Source organism: Pelmatolapia mariae, linkage group LG7 (genome assembly GCF_036321145.2).
Source record: "Pelmatolapia mariae isolate MD_Pm_ZW linkage group LG7, Pm_UMD_F_2, whole genome shotgun sequence".
Lineage (NCBI taxonomy): Eukaryota > Metazoa > Chordata > Actinopteri > Cichliformes > Cichlidae > Pelmatolapia > Pelmatolapia mariae.
Genome location: NC_086233.1, coordinates 1,646,105 through 1,664,141, shown reverse-complemented (window position 1 = coordinate 1,664,141; position 18,037 = coordinate 1,646,105).

Genomic DNA, 18,037 nt, shown 5'->3' with positions numbered 1-18,037 from the left:
CCAGCTGCTCGGCTGAAGGCAGGATCACAGGAAACACTTGGTGAGCAGTCATCTCTGTTCTGTGGGCACTTTGAATGTTTACAGCTGAGCCAAGAGAAGAAGCCAAGTGCAGCAGAAACTGCAGTTCCTTTAGTGCCCACCAGAGGCTCCAGCAGGGACTTGTTTGCAGCAGAAATAAACATGTTCACAGCAACAGAACTATTCTCCCCTTCATAACACCTGTACAGAGGAAGAAGATTGTTATAACTCACCTTATTAGGTTTGCATTATTAGGAGCGTGGCCTCTTTGACTGACAGGTGGATGGTGTAGCTGCTATGCTCTGGGTGACCTCAGCCAGAGTCCCTGACCTGAGTCCACTCATGTTTACAGGATTGTTTGAATTCAGACACATTGGAGGTTTTTCCAGCATTAAGGTCACGCTGAAGCATCTCAGTCTGATTTAAGTCCAGATTTGACTGAAGAATCGTGACCTCTGACCTTTACTGAGCCAAGTGAGGCCTGCAGGTGGTTAGATGTTGTTCTGGGTTCTTCTGTGACTTCCTGGATGACTCGTTGATGCGTTCTTGGAGTAATTTTGGTTGGCCGGTCGCTCCTGTGAACGTTCAGCGCTGTTCCAGGTTTTCTCCATGTGTGGTTCACTGGGGTCTCAAAGCCGTAGAAATTTCTCTTTGACCTTTTTAAAGGTAGTTTTTCCTCATAGGACAGGTAATAAAGGTTTCTCAGTAAATTAGCTCATCATTTAAAAACTGTGTTTGTCTAATATTAAAATAAGTTTGATCCTCACTTTTGGATTAATATGCAAATAATATAAATTAAAGGGTGATGTGGATATGTCCTACGGCTGGGCAATATGGCCTAAAATCCATATCACGGTATAATTTGAAGCATGTGCGGTAACGATATATGTCGTGATATATTCTTTTCTTCTGTATAACGTATTTTACTCACTATAAGGCGCACTTAATTTTCTCCTTTAATTGTCTCAAAAATCATCAGTACGCCTTATGTGTGAATTCTGGTTGTGCTTACTGACCTCGAACTGATTTTATGTGGTACACGGCGCTCAGAAATCCGTCAAAAAATGTTTTAGTACAACTTTGCTAAGCTATGAAGCCGCACTGCTTGATGGATTGTTGGAGCATTACGGCTACCGTAGTCAGGAGCCTCGCGGAGTAATCTGGGTCCTAAACTCCGTCAGTTTCAGATCCTAAACAAACACTGCGGCATCACTGAGAGTTAAAAACTTTCTAAATTCTTTCATCTTTAATAAAATGATCAGCGTTGCTGCTTTACCAGGTGTAACTATGAAGTTTAACAACCAGGCATCCATGAAAACAGATGTTAGCAGGAAGTTAGCTCGCTAGCTTCCACCTAAACATGATATAGCATGTTCTGACTGAGAAATTTCTGAAAAATTCAAACGTACAGCTCTGCTATCACTTCCAACATAAATGAAGACAGAAAACTAAACAGCAGTGATGTTTGTAGGGTTACTGAAGTTGGGCTAGCTGGTAGATAATGATGTGCTACGTGATCGCTAGCGACACAGCTATGTTAGCATAACATAAACACAGTGAAGCTGGAGGATGAACGCTAACTTTTTTCCACTCGATAAAAGTTAACGTGAGGGTTCCTGATGGTTAGAGACAAATGCAATCGCATGGCAGGATGCTGTAAACGGACCAAACTTCAGTCAGGAGAACAACTGAGATAATCCATCCACAATACGAGGTTAGTCATTAATATACTGCAACAACATGGGAATAGAGCAGCTGTTAGGGAATTCAGCATTAATGAATCAATGGTAGGGAAGTGGAGGAAGCGCAGTTTTTGGCTTTCCCCATCTTCCAAAAGTGCTTCGTCTCTTTGCTATTACTATCGCCCGGCATAATTTGCAGATTATGCTGTCTGCAGCCACTGCAATGCTTTCGACCAAAACAGGCGCAGCTTGATGACACCATCAACATGCGCTATCGCGGTAGAGCGGTAGTCAAAATCTCTACCGTTGGCCAAACTTATATTATTTCTACCGTATATCGTTTCTACCGCCCACGCCTAATATGTCCATATTTATACATAATCGATGTTCCAAACTTGTTCTTTGCTTTTTATTCCTGATTCCAGATGAGCTTCCTTTCCTCATGTGTGAGTTTCTGTGAATATTTTTGCTTTGTTTGCTTTTCCACATACAGATGAGAGTTTGGCCTAAACATGGTCCACGTGTGATTTCTCCACGAACCGACTTTTAGTTTTTCCAGCAGTTCTGTCAAAGCTGAGCTGTAATCGCCCAAACGAGCCCAGGTTTGTCCCAGATGTTCCTCCTGTGTCATTGATTTAAAAACACAAACAACTATTTAGTGTTTAAATGATAAAATAACAGCGTGTCCACACCCCACTGTGGCTGAAGATGCACCTGAGTTTAATTTTACGATGACTGAGATTTATAAAGTGCTGCGCGCGCACACACACACACACACACACACACACACACCTTATACATGGTAGAGAATGAAGGCGTGGGCATCGTTCTGCCTGTGTGCACAAAGATTTCACACGTGTGGCTCTCGGAGAGAAGCTGCAGGTGTCGCTTTGATGTCAGTAATCGTGTTGGCAGAGTGGGCGTCAGAACTGCAGGAAAACAGTTTGAATAAGATTAGAAATACTCATCAAGCTCACAGATCCTCCTCGTCTGCAAACCTCCTGTCCTCATTTCATCTCCCCCCTTTCTTACAGTTTTCTTCATCTTAATCAAATATCTCCTGTTTAATGCCTCTTCTTCCTCTCAGCTCTCGCCGCTCCCTCATTTTTTTGATACTCCTGCTCTCTCTCCTTTCTTGTCTGTGTCCTTGAACCGTTTCCATCCTTTGGTGTGTGGGAGATATTCCTGTGATGCTGTGTGTCAGTCGGTGATGGGTCTGTCTGAGGAGCACTTTAAGACAGCAAATTAGAGCTGAATTTTAAACTGAAATGTTCTGTCTGAAAGATTACCCCCGAGTCTCTAAAACTTTAAAAGCAGCGGTCCAATTAGGCTGAATGTTGGAGGCAGGAAACTCAAACCACCTGGCATCTGAACTCAGGCCAGTTTCTGCCATGGTTTCATACAAATACTTTGTTATATAATATTACTCCAGCCAATACGCCGTGCTTTATCGATTCAGAGAAGCTAAACTTCACTGTCTGAACCAAATTCTCAGCGTCCTGTGCCAGTTTCCTGAATCCATCACTCTCTTGGAAAAACTTTAATCGGTTTTCACTTGGACAAAATTTGCAGATCTCATTTGGACCAAACTGAACACATTCTCAGGGACGCAGGTTCCCAGGATGTATGACCTGTGTGGTGGCACGGAGGGGAACCAGGGACACGGTGGAGGGAGGCCGTGGGACATGATCAGAAAAACAGAAAAAGAAATACAGTGAAAGAATATCAGATTTGATTTTCCAGCCCAGGTTTGGACCTCACCAGCCACGTCATTAGAATAGAATAGAATAGAATAGAACTTTATTGATCCCCTCAGGGAAATTATGATTCCACCAGTTCACCTTAAATACAAATATGAAGATAAATACTATGCAGGTACAAATAATTAAGAATTAAGTACCTGTTCAACCCAAATATCTAATCAGCCAATCACATGACAGTAATCAGTGCATTTAGGTATGTAGACACGACGAAGACGACCTCGCGTTCTACGTCTCAGATGCCTCCACGGTCGCAGATCTCAGAGCACCTTCGTGCTGGGACGGGAGATTCTTATCATGGATGCAGCCGACAAACCTGCTGCTGTGAGATGATGTCATGATGATGTCATGTCAAATGGACACTATCAGACATGATCGGTTTGACAACCAGACACAGGTGAGACAAACTCAGTGCAGGAGACACTGACACCAGAGAGACCAGCAGAGTGAGCACAGGTACGGCTCAGCACCCAGAGAGTTACCTCCCACCTCCTAATCACCTCACGAGGCCAAGGAGAGGTGAGTCTACACGATGGACTTCATGCCAGCTCTGACTGTGTTGTTTCAGCAGGTCGAATAAACTCACATCAAATACTCTTTTTTTGGTGGAAAGTGAAACTGAATTCTTGATGAAGGACAGAAAGCACCAACTTTGATAAAACGCAGATTTTATCGTCTTCAGAGATCAGCCATAGCTGGACTGGCCATCGGCCCACCGGCCATTTTTTGTTTTTATGGGCCGATGTTTTGTTTTTGTAACGGTATAAACAATGTCAGGTGGTGAATTGGCCAGCTGTTGACAGATGTGTAAAAATAACTGGCGGAGCTTCCACAGATTCAGTAACATTAGCAAGTGGCGGAGGCCAGCGGGTGGATTTTCGTTGTGCTGACTTTTTACAGTCAGTTACAATAACTGGTACTGTGTACTAGCTAGCATGACAGAGTTTCTATACAGCTGGGTGGGTGCTATGATGTTACTGATAGCGAACTTTATTTTATTCACAATGTTAGTTAATATTAATATTATTTCTCATCCCTCCCCCCCGTTGTCACCCACTTTGCGCCATAAAGAAGAAACCAGCGGATGTCGCGCTAAACAACAGCAGCACGTTTAAGCTTGATCAGCTGTTGTTAGAATTTATTTAATATTAATTTCTAGTATCAGCTGATGTTTGCTGGAGCCACAGCTGTAAAGCTGCTGGTCATGATATCGGTTTGGATATGTGGTGAGAGGGAAACATGAAGATGAAACCAGGAGATGTCCTTACTGAACCATCAGAGCTGAACAGGTGATGGAGAAACAGGTTTACCTTTTAGGTGACATGAATGAGTTGAAGGGAAGTTATGAACTGTTTCTGAGAGACAAATAACACCAGGATCCTTTTCTAAGTAGCTGACGGCTGGTAACTGTGCAGGGGCGGGTCTAGCAAAGTGTTGCCAGGGGGCCAGGTAGGACATTAACAGGGAGAGGGGGGCACAAAGAAATACTTTTCTTTCTTATTCTCATTTAAAATGTCTCGCTTTTAATAAATAATTATCTGAATTATCTGAATCTTACAACCAAAGCAGTCATGTATAGAAATCCATTATTGTACATAGTAATTTTTTTTTCAGGGTCCCATCATAATTTCTTCAGAAGTAAGTACTGTATATGATGCCAGTATTTTCCCACGTTTTCTAGATTCTGTACCAGTACTGCCATGCTGTTAACTGATGTGGTAAATAAATAGTTTATGAAAATATCTCTAAATCTGTCATTTATTATTTTTAATATTCAGTAATGATCATGTCTCACCTCTAGTCTTCTCTGTCTTAACTTCAGGTTTCCACCATGTGTTGTAGATAGTTCAGGAGGTTAAATCGACCAAGCAGTCTTTGGGTTTCGGCTAAGTACTAAGGGAGGATGGCGTAGGTTTAAGTTTATTAGACTGATACATATACACCAACAAGACAGTGTACATCACTGTCACAGCAGTGTTTGTTTTCATTCAAAGGCTTTATGATTTTTCCTATAATGGTGGGCCGATTTTTGTCCCAGTCCAGCCCTGAGATCAGCTGTTCACATTCGATGGAAACGGGACGGGCCACTTGACAGCCGATCATTTTTATGAGCAGCTGGATGGTGCGCCTCTATGAATTATGGGTAGGATCCATAAATGATGCCTCCGTGTGTTGGTGCTTAATAAGGTAGTAAAGGAAGCACTCAGGGTGTTTTCAGACATGGATGGAGAACGTGGGCCTGCTACGGTTCCAAACAAACTCAGGTTCATTTATGGTGTGAATGTGATTCGACTTCGATCCAAACCTCACAGGTGTACGTTACAAGTTTTAGGTAAAAAAAATGTCCCGTAGCCTCGCGTGCTTTGTGTTCTCAATGTGGGAGGGTACGATAGATGTGCACAGCTCTGTGCGGGCCGGAGGCTCGCTGTGAAATGAACCTAAATTCTCTGTTAGTCCAGAACGCAGCACCTTCTTCCTATATTTACTTTTGTTGCTCCCGCCCCAAACACATCTGGCCAATGAGAAGACTGAACATTGTCATGTGATTTGTTGTGACTTTCCTCTGTGTGAAAACAAACCAAGTTTACAAACTCATCAGCTGACTGGGACCAGAGGAAACAAGCTGGAGGTGTGAAAGCTTTCCCTAGCTCGGATCGTGACTGTCACTAAGACACTCGCGGGTCCCGTCAGGCAGTTTGGAAACTTTCGAAGTGGAGCCGACAACTCGGCTTCATCCCAGGAATGACAAACGGAGAACGGAGACCCTGAACCACAGACCTCTCCTTCTGTCATCTTGGCTGAAGTGGAACTAAACTGCAGAAGTGCGAGTTATTACCTCGATGCACCCAGACACTCCTTCGTGTTTAGACCAGCAGCTGCTGATCAGTCAGTCTGACAGCAGCTCCACGGAGCTCCACTGTCCAGAATTCATCAGCAGTCTGTGTGAACGATCGGCCAGCCTCCACTTTGCATCTCTGATGGGCCAGCAGTTGGTAAAAGCAACAGCTGTCTGTTCTTTTCACACTGATTATTTTTCCTGGGAGGGTTTCTCACTCAATCTCTTGAAATAAAAGTAGACGTCTCAGTTCTTCCCCCAAATTTCAAGTGTGTGCATTAACCCTTTAAGTTTGCTGGAGCTGTTTGAGATGTAGGTCAGCAGAGACTTTCCTCCCAAACCTCTCAGGTTTCTGCTCGTGTTAAGCAGCTCTGATGTGCTGTGCTGTAAATCTTCTCCTGCAGTTATTTTTTGTTATTTGTGTGGGATTATAACAGCTGCACGGCTCAGCCTCATCGAACCAAAACACACCCATCTCATTTTTTTTTTTTTTTTTGTCTGTCCCATTTGGTTCTTTAGCCGTCAGAATTGTTGTCTGAAGACCAACAAGGATACCAAATGGATTTATTTTGCCAAATGGATCATCATGGCATTGCCGTATTGGTCCATTTGATCAACTTTTGTTGTTATTATTTATTTTATTTTCAGTAGTTACAGATGAGACAGACATGATTGGGGGATAGGAAAGGGAGAAAGAAAGAGAGGAAGGAAAAGAAAAACAGAAGGGAAGAGGGACAGTGAGAAAGGGCACTTACAAAGACAAAGAGAAAAAAAAAATCTCCTGGATCACCTGTTGAGAGAAAAAGAAGAGAAAACAAGCAAAAAAAAAACAAAGCAACATACTAAACACAACACCATCATGTTAATCTAGCTAAGTGTAAACAGCAATAAATACTAAATATTGAATGTTGTTGTGCAGCACAGACAGCGCACAATGTGCTTTGAAGTAGCAGCTAAGAAAGGTGTAGTTTATGTCTACGAACAGTGAACACCCGTGTGCACACCTGTGTGGATCAGCGCGCTTGTATACAGAAGGTTTCTCCATGTAACGGTCTGCTAGAGGGTGTGGAGGGCCATAGCCCCGTCCCCCAGGGCATGAAGCAGGCATGGAGGAGATCCAGGCTCCAGACATCCAGGGACCCCAGAGTGCGAGAGCCCAAGGAGTACCACCGGAGGGGCATCCGTGCCACCCTCCTGGGAAGGGCTGAGGAGATCCCCAGACGAGGGGTCACCCAGTAGCCACGGAGCAGAAGCCAGAGGGGGCTGCACTGGCGCGCCCGCCGGCTCTGCCGGCAGCCAGCTGTGCCAGAGTGAACCGAGCTGCAGGCCCCGAGGCCGGAGGTTCGAGGGCCCCCTTTGCCCCGGAAGAGGCCTGACCGAGCGACAGGCACCAGGCCCCGCCAAGTAGCCACCGGGAGTGAGCTGGTGTATACCTGAGCGCCCAGCCCCGGACACCAAGAACCACCAATGCACCAACCCCTGAGTGCATCAGTCACCGGCAGGGAGTGTGGTGAGGGGAGATAGGCCTCCACACTTTGGAGGGCCTGGGTGTTCCCAGGGAGGTGGAGTCTAAGACCTGACCTGACATATAAACACAGACAAACAGGCACACACAGACACAAACATGCATTCCCACCCTCATGCACACATATACCAACACTCAGCACTCATCCAACGTAGGAATAGACATATATGCACATGTACACACAATCGCACTCCCCAAACATACTCTATACCCCGGGTCCAGGTACCCTCGCCCCCAGAGGGGGAAACGGCACCCAGACCCAAGAGATGTGACCCTTTCCCCCCGGGGTGGAGGCAAGCAGACCGCCCCAGGCCTCGCAGAAGCAGGGAGGCCAATCTGTCAGCCAACACCTCCTCCCAGCCCCCCACCCATCTCAAACCTCTGCCCTCGGACGAGCACTCTCAGTGTGTCATCAGCTCCCGGCCATTCCTGCAGCCACGCTGGAGTCATTTCTTTTTCCCTCATCTCTACTCCAAACCTCTCCAAGCTGCTGTTAGAGGACTCACATTACGCCCAGAATAGTGTTTTGTGCAGCAAACCCTGGTTTTCTCTTCAGACCACTTCAGGTTTCACAAAACTTTACTGTGTCGATTTAGTTTGCAAGTGAAAAAGTGTTTTCCAGTCTGCACTAAATGACCACCGTGATGAGCTCATATAATAATAAACAAACAGTAGCAGTCATCACCATCATCTGATAATATCTGTGATTACAGTAGGAGCCACTCATAGCATCATTTAGTGAGGCATCACATGTCATATGAAAACCTCTTGCCAGCCAGTGTTTATTAAAATAAGCTAGCATTAACACTTTGAGCCTAGCTACAATAAGGAATAAATTCTGAAACTCAATGTAGTGCATAATGTCGTCCCCGCCCCCTCATTAAAAAAAGCTTTAGCCCATATTTCTTGTTGTCACCTGTGATTTGAGTCAACACCGTGGGTATCTGACATTTCAGCACAGGTGCATGAATGACGGTGAGTGTTAGCGGGGTCGATGGAGGCGCCGGCGTTGTGCCGAGGTATCTATTGTTTCCTCTGCATCAAGAGCATTCGTCGGGCAGGGAGAGCGGCTCCAGTTGACTCCACCTCCATTACAACCAAGTAGACCTGGAAGTAGTGACGTGTTACAGTTAGTGTGTTACACCCTGGAGCCCAGAGGGTTAACACAGGAAATCCTGAAAGATGTGTTCATGATATTTAGTGTCCATTTAAACATGTAACAATTTAATTATTTATAAAAAGAGGTAAAAAGTTAGACTTATATTTGTAACTGATCCTCCTCATGTTGTGTAGCTTTCTGGATTATCCAGGCCTATTGAACATCTCCTGCTGTGGTTAAAAGGTAAAGGGCCGCTCGCTGACGTGCAGCCTCTTCAGCACTGTTGTCGAGTTCTTTTTTTGGCCCGTCAGCACAGAGAATGCAGTCTGGCAGCTCCATTCAGCCTTTGTGTTTCCCAACAGAGGCTGCTGTGAAGCCTCCTGGGTGTCTGCCTGCTTCTCCCGTCTGTGCTGAAGAGCTCTGAAGCTCACCTCCCTGAACTTCATTTTTTCAACATTATACTTTTAAATAATAACAAACCAGAAAGAAAGAGATCAAAAAAGAAACACTGCATGGTTCACAGCAAGCAGTTATTCTGAATATCACGTCCAAATATTTCAGAACCTTTCCAACAGAACCAGTGTGTCACATTCAGTGAAACTTTAACGTAAGGTTAATTCATTGTTGTTCATTTCCAATTCAATTTGATGTATATAAGGACAATCCTCTCATGGTCCTGGGTCGTTTCAGCCAGAGTTTTATGCTTTCTTATAGTTTGATGTTTATGTTTAAGTTCATTTAGTTATCTGACGCTCTATTTTGCCCAGGTTGCCATTATAGTTCATTAGATTGCCCTTGTGTTTTCGCCTCCATGTCTCCCTCACCCTTCATGTGTTTCAGTAATGTCCCCTCCAACCGTCATGTTCTGTTTGTGCTTAGTTCTGTCCGTGTCTCAGCTCCACTCCCCTTTTCCCTCTGTATGTATTCATAGTGTGCGTGTTCCTCGTTGGTTCATCATGTTAAGTCTGTGTTTCTTAATCTGTCATGTTTCATGTCTGCGTATCATTATGTTTCCTGTTTTATTTTGAAGAGGTCTGGTGTTTTCATGTTCAGTGTGTTCACCTCCCCTGTGGTGTCATTATGTTCACTCATATCAGCTGTTTCCCCTGTGTTTCCACTTCCCCTGATCACCTCCTGTCTGTATTTAGTCTGTGAGTTTTCACAGACTTGTCCGTTCGTCCTGTTATGTCATGCTGTGTTTCCAGGTCCATGAATTCATGCCAAGTCTTTGTGTTTCAGGTTTTCCACGTCAGATCTCCACATTTATGTTCATGTTCTAGGTTTGTTATGTTTAGCTCGCCCAGTTTAGGTTGTAGCTCAGTTTCACCGTTTGCCTTTTGTTTTTGTACAGTTTTACCAGCCTTCAATAAATGGCTCGCCCTTTGTTAAAATCAAGTCTAGTTTTGGTGTGTCTTCACTTCACACCTCCTTACTCCACGCAGTCAGCTTCCCCACTATGACAAAATCACTTTTTTGTGATTCTGTCACCTGATTATTAAGCCTCAAGTGCTTAATACTGTAAGGTAAAGACCCTAGAATAACACAGAGAAACCCCAACAATCCGATGCCCTCCTATGAACAAGAACTTTGGCGGCAGTGGGAAGGAAAACTTACTTTTAATGGGAAGAAACCTCCAGCAGAACCAGGCTCAGGGAGGGCTGGGTTCAGATGTTAGGTTATAGGTGCTTAGGCATGAAATAAAGCGCTTAGCGAATGGGTGAGTGAGGGTGGTAGTAATAAGAAACACTTTGAGTGCTTGTATTGGGTGAAAAAACGTCACAGTTCATTTACTATCATTGTAAAGTTGCTCTTGTGCGACAGAGAAACAGAAATCATTTTGTCACGTGTCTCTGACCTCTTTGCAGAATATTTGCTTCACCGTGTTCCCTCGGTCACATGCATCGAGCACATACATCTGCTGTGTCTGCAAACTTGGCAGGAGTCGCAGACATTTGCATGAACTAATTACGGCACGTTAGCAGAGCATTAGAAATCAAATGTGGTGCCTCAGGCTGAGATTTTAGGCTGCAGATCTTCGTTTAGCTTCTAATAGGACCCCTCTGATGACGAGGATATACACAGATTATAAAACTCTGATGTGGGACTCGTTCTTAATACAATAACATTTCTGTTTTTTCCATTTGAAGCCTCACAAAGTGACGTCCTTCCTTTTAACAAGAATTTCTTCAGCGGTGTATAAAACCAGCTCCATCGTCACCATCCCGCTCACAGTTTCCTTGATTGCCTCTCCAACCAAAGGGGCCAGGTGTCACCAGACAGCTCTCCGGCTGCATTTAAACCCTGGCTCACTATTACTCGGCAGATTGTTGCATCAGTTGTGCTGATTATAGAGCAGCATCAGAGCAAATTTGTTGCTTCAAGATGGAAGTGAAACCAGTTTGCAGTTGAAAGGCATCAAGCTGGCAACACTATGACACCTGTTAGCGTTAATACAGAAATCAGCTCTTAAGTCTCACATCCGTAGCCGTCTACATACACAGAAATTCACATAAATTGTTTACATTCAGGATTGCAGCAGGACGGCAATTTAACTGCAAAATGACCAGAAAGCAGCCGGCTCAGTCGAGACCCTTACTGCAAAGAGACGCGTCACAGACGAGGAGCTCGTTAGTGCAGACTGAGGGTTCAGCTATAGCTGCTCAGCTATACGAAGCCTACATGTGTACATTTTGAAGCTGCTGGGAACAATTTCACACACAGCTACAAATCCACCTTAAACTACGCTGAAGGTGGCTAAGAATAAACTTTCTTTCTCTGTGGTTTTGCTTTGTGTTTTCACTTTCTAGTAAGCGTCTCGTTGTGTAGTAAATGAGTAAATTATAGATGGATTAAAGCGGTTGTTTCACTGGATATAAGCTGGGTAGGTAACAACTCTCTAAATAAATACTACGACTGAATAATAACTGCTAATGAGTTGTTCTCTGTCTTTTTGTGCTCTCCCCAAGCGCTGATCAAACCCCTCGAGGCGTGCGAATGGATGAATGTGGCTGATGTCACAGTTCCTGTAATCACTGAGCACCAAGCCTCACCGACCCGCCGGGTCTTTCTCTGCAGCGCAGCATGTGAACAGAGTCCTGCTGTGCTTAATGTGCACTGTGACCCAAAATAACAAAGCAGAGACAGACAGGAGGCCAGTGGGAGATGCAGCAGGGAGGGGTTGGCGCTGGTGACAAACACTAATTAAATTCTGTTTCTGTGCTAAAATGTGCCAAACACAGATTCCAGAGGGGTGAGCAGAGTCTTTTAAGTGTGCGAGTGCTGCACGTGTATCACTGCACGACGTGATTCCTAATCATGGAGCAGGTCCTGCATGGCCGCTCATGAAGAAGAGCTTTCTGACAGCGCTGCACGGGATCCCTCCAGTAACCACGCTCTCTAATTACAACTAAAGCACTCTGACACTTTCTTTGTTTGTGTGAGCAAAGTTTTTGCATCAGGACCTCCTCACCCCCTCACCCCCCTCACCCTCCTCACCGTGACTGTGGAGCACGTCCTCTCAAAGATATTCAAAGCTGTGTGGCAGTTTTCCCAACCACCCATGTGCCCTTTAGAATCATGAGATATCTGGCGTGTTGTTGCGGGCTGCTCAGTCAGACACATTTGCTCCAATCTTTGTTTATTCTGCTCATAATTTGTGGACAGCAGCCAAAGGCTGGACGGTCACCTCGACTGTTTGCAGATGACGAGATTCTTGCACTGCGGCGGTTCATAGCCGAGTGTGAAGCAGTTGGGATGAAGTGTGGGAAGGAATTTCTGCCCAAAGCGGAGCTTCTTGTATTTGTGTTCAGGAATCAGGGGTGGGACCAATGACTGTAGAACACATGGACGACGCGACCCCGCCTCCTACCATTGTGCAAAAATGAAGCCAAAATACCCCGCTTGTGGAGGCTGCCATATTGCAATTTTGGAGCCAGAGTCTGCGCAGTAGTGACTTGAGGTGGAGCGACTGTGTAACGCTCCCGCCCACACACCCGCTGGACGTGACCGCAAACACGCCCCTCTACACTTCTTACGTAGCCCGGCTGCTCGAGTTTTTTGCTTGTTTACCGCGACTGACGACTCGTTTAATTAAGGTAAATACAACCATGTCACTGTTATAAAAAGACACACAGCTTATCATCTTATAGTTCTAAAATCACTCTGTTGTTAATTCGTTAGTTAGATTAGCCGCTAGCATACGCAGTGTGTTGGAGGCTTGTTGCTAGCTAGTTAGCGATGCTACACACCTGCTACTCTTAATAGTCTTCAACACTTATGTTTTTTTTATTATCCATTTTTAGACAGCGATGAGATCAGCTGCACACTCTACAGAGGCCCAGAGTTACTGTTAATATCAAAAATATAATGCTGTCCTTTGAGATTTTAACATAAGACTATGTGTAATGGATCTAAAACTGTTTAAATCTTCAGAGCCCTCTACAGCCTGGTAACATGGAGACTTTAAAAACAGCAGCAGCAGGTTTCAGTAGTGTAGTCTAATTTGTTCTTTTCATTTAATAATAGAGTCCATAGTATATCCACAGCTACATTCACCCTGGAGAGAAACTAGTGAGGGAGACCATCAGGACCAAGCTGGGTTTCTGGGTCCAGCGGTTTGGAGAAACTTCTTCCCTTTCTTTCATCACAGCTGTCCTGTGCCAGATGTTCTGTTGACCTGCTGTAAGAGGCATCATTTAAGAAACAACAGGAAGACTGAAGCTCATCGCATTGATCAAGCAGGACTCATGATGTTCACCAGCAGCTCCCTCACAGGGAAATCTTCAGCACTCCTCTGTAGGCCCGCCCCAGGAGATGGATAAACCCAGCATTTCATCAACACTGTGATGGAGACCTTTGGTTTGTGTAATGTTATAAATACTCGGATACTCCCCAGAGGCTCCGGACTTTTACATAAAGATATTATATTCAGTCCTGTAGAAAGTTATACATTTAAAAATATATGATCCTCTCTGGTTACTCTGGTATGAATAACTCTGAATCACTTTATGGTAAATAACACACCATCTGCAAAAAACTGTGAAAGAATTCCAGATGACAGGTTTGTAGTTCAACATACAAGTGACGACCTTTGACCTTCATCAGGTTTTATGTAATTGTGTTAGAGAAAATCTCATATGCTCTTCATCGCCTTGACGTCTGTGGTCATGAAATCCTTCGAACGACTGGTGTTAGCCCATCTGAAGGACATTACAGGCCACCAGCTGGACCCTCTGCAGTTTGCCTACCGGGCAAACAGGTCGGTGGATGATGCAGTGAATATGGGGCTGCATTACATCCTGCAACACCTCGACCGCCCGGGAACCTATGCCAGGATCCTGTTTGTGGACTTTAGTTCGGCTTTTAACACCATCGTGCCTGAACTTCTCTCTTCCAAACTCTCCCAGCTCAGCGTGTCTCCAGCTACCTGTCAGTGGATCACCAGCTTCCTGACAGACAGAAAGCAACAAGTGAGGCTGGGGGAGATCACCTCTGAAACTCGGTCCCTCAGTACTGGTGCCCCTCAAGGATGTGTCCTCTCACCACTACTGTTCTCCCTCTACACTAATGACTGCACCTCCAAGAACTCGGCTGTTAAACTCCTAAAGTTTGCAGATGACACCACCGTCATTGGCCTCATTCAGGATGGTGATGAGTCTGCATACCGGCAGGAAGTTGAGCGGCTGGTACTCTGGTGCAGTCAGCACAATCTGGAGCTGAACACTCTTAAAACTGTAGAGATGACAGTGGACTTCAGGAGACACCCCCCAACTCTGCCCCCCCTCATCATATCAGACAGCCCTGTGTCGACTGTGGAGATCTTCAAGTTCCTGGGTACCACCATCTCCCAGGACCTGAAGTGGGAGACCAACATCAACTCCATCCTCAAAAAGACCCAGCAGAGGATGTACTTCCTGAGACAACTGGGAAAGTACAGTCTTCCACAGGAGCTGCTGATCCAGTTCTACACTGCAGTCATTGAGTCTGTCCTGTGCTCCTCCATCACAGTCTGGTATGGTGCAGCCACTAAACAGGACAGGAGCAGACTGCAGCGGACTGTACGGGCAGCAGAAAGGATCATCGGTGCCCCCCTGCCCTCCATCCAGGATCTGTACCTCTCAAGAACCAGGAAACGGGCAGGGAAAATCGTCACAGACCCCTCACACCCTGGACACAGACTTTTTGACCTGCTGCCCTCTGGCAGACGGTACAGAAGCCTGCAAACCAAGACCACCCGACACAGGAACAGTTTCTTTCCCCTCGCCATCTCCCTCCTAAACAGTTGACCTGTCACACTGCTCCCACTGCCAGACTGCAACTGCACCTTATGTACATTCTGTAGTATTCATTCCACCTCATTTCATTTCTGTATTTTATGTATATAAGTTTAGATTAGTTATTTACAGTTGGTTTACACAGCTTTGTGTATGTATGTGTATGCATGCGTAATGTACATATAGGTGTGTGTGTGTGTGTGTGTGTGTGTGTGCGTGCGTGCGTGTGTGTGTGTGTGTGTGTGTTTTTACATTGCTGTGCTTGAGAGCCACCATCTACCGGAACCAAATTCCTTGTATTTGTCTGCACATATACTTGGCCAATAAACACGATTCTGATTCTGATTCTGATTCTGATTCTGATGCAGCTGAGTACATCAAGTGTTTAAAACGGAAGCTGTGCAGGTCTGAGATCAGCAGCTTTGTGAAACACCAAACTGAGGTCCTGTTAATGCTGATATATAGTGACACAGTTACATGAGTGATTAATCCTTTTGTTTTTTTGTCTTTAACTTTATCAATAAAGCTGCAGCTTTCACTACAGCACGTGTGGTACTTTAACCTTTGCACTGTTTTCATCAGTTCATTTTGCAGTTAACATGTGAACATGTTGGATGATCTGTCTGCTGTCACTGGGTGGTGCTGAGGTCTGAATCTGAGGGCAGCTCCTGTAATCACAAACAGAACAGAACCATCAAACTCAGATATAAATTTTATCCCTCAAAATTGAAATAAAGCTGATTCTTCTGTCCTCACACACTCAGGATCTGAAGTTCTTCTCTTACATTTTTTCAGTATTACAGTACACTACAGTACTTTAATCCATAGTTCCTGATTAATGAGGAGTTGCTGAAGTACAAGCTTTTAAAAAAGATGTTACTGTCTTTACAGATGTGGAGACTGAAAACATGCTGTTGTTTGCACATCTTTAATACTCAGCTCTGCACAGGAGCTGCAGCAGCGTGCAGCCTGTTGCTTTTACAGTATAATACTTGTAATAAAAGTACAGTAACAGTAATTAGTGACTGAGTAGCCCGGGGCGTTTCTCTTGATTTCTTTAGTAAACTCATTCACCTGCACAGATTAGCTAAACGAACCCTGACAGCCGAGTGCTCATCTTAGCTAGCTAGGTCTCAGGAGCTAGCTAAGGACGGTAGTTACGGATTAGCTTACAAACACATTTAACTTACCGAAAAAGTGCAGCGGGGCCTCGGGTCCTTCTGTCGGGTAGTCCAGTTTACTGAAGAACACCTCAGGCTGTCAGGTTAAAACACTCGGTCGTCTTTTTGTAGCGTAAACGCTGGGCGTCCTCTCAGAGCCTACGCTCTATCTGCTATTCCCGAACAGAGATACGCAAGTTTCTCTGTGACTGCAGCTGCCAGTCAAAGCTGTTATGATGACGTTTCACCCCAATTTAACATCACCGCGGTAGGAATTAGAATCAAACTTATGGGAAAGGAGACGCCTTGGACATCAATCAGCGTGATGAGAACTATTGATAACAAAAGAAAGAATCTTTGGAAAAAAATTATCTGAGGAGAATTAATTTATTTTAGTCTGACCCCAGTCCCATCAGCTAACATGGAGGAGGCGGGGTTTATTATGACCTATACTGCAGCCAGACACCAGGGGGCGATAGAGACGTTCTGGCTTCATTTTTGGGGAGCTGTCGCGTCGTCCATGTTTTCTACAGTCATTGGGTGGGACGGTAGAAGAGAAGATGTGGTGGTGAACAGAGAGCTGAGCATCAATTTATCTATGCTCCTCACCTGTGGCCACGAAGGATAAGATCACTGAAACAAGCAATAAAAACCAGTTTCCCTGTCTGGGCTCTTCCTCACGGTGTGTTCACACCGAACGCGATAGAGGCGGCCAGAGCGTCAGGTTTACATGTAAAGTCAATGGAAAGAGCACGATGACACGCGATTGCGCGTCCGGCGAAAATTCGGAAGCATATTTGCGTCGCGAAAACGCCAAAACTCGTGAAACGCGCGTCAGTGTACCGCGTCTGGCGCGTTTGACTCGCGGAAAAAAACACGCGTGTGAGTTTTTGTGTTGCATTTTGTGCATACGCGTGTTTCGCCTCTACCGCTCGAGTTGGAAAAATTTGAACTCCAGCGTCAAATCGCGCCGCGTCAACCAATCAGGAGCCTGGTGACGTGGCTGTAACCAGGTCAAAGGGGCAGATCCAGCCAAAGCCCTTCATACTTCATTCAATATGGAGGGAAGGCTAATCAACGCCGTAGCGAACCACCCGGAGCTGTACGACACCAGCTGCTTTGTGTACCGAGACAGGAATATAAAGGACCGAGCTTGGAGGAAGAAATGTGAAGAGATCGGGCAACCTGGTAAGTTCATTCATTTCTCTTTTTACATTTTTCACTGACCCGGGGAAGCAGCACAAAAGCTAGCAAGCCACCGCTATTTTCCCACTGATGTACAAATACCGTTCTGCTTTTATGCATGTTGTCATATAGGAATATATTTTGTTTATTAATAAACAGCACACAGTGGTCCCGCTCATCCGTCGCTGCCTCGCTTTTTCGCTGATTTTTTTATTGCACAGTACAGCATTGCATTCTGCAGCCTGATTGACAAATCTCCTCCGTGCTGTGTCTCCTGCGCTTGTCAAATTTATCATGTTTGGTTTTGATAACCATCACATCCAATAGATAAAACAGCACAAAAACACCCATAACTATGACCCTCATTCGGAAATACACACCTGCACCGCGAGGGAAAAGGCGCACGAAAGTGGCAGGCAGACGAAGACAAAACACTGCATAATAATACTTTTACGTTTTGCAATCTACAAAGGTTTGCACTTTGAGAATCAACTTGTGAG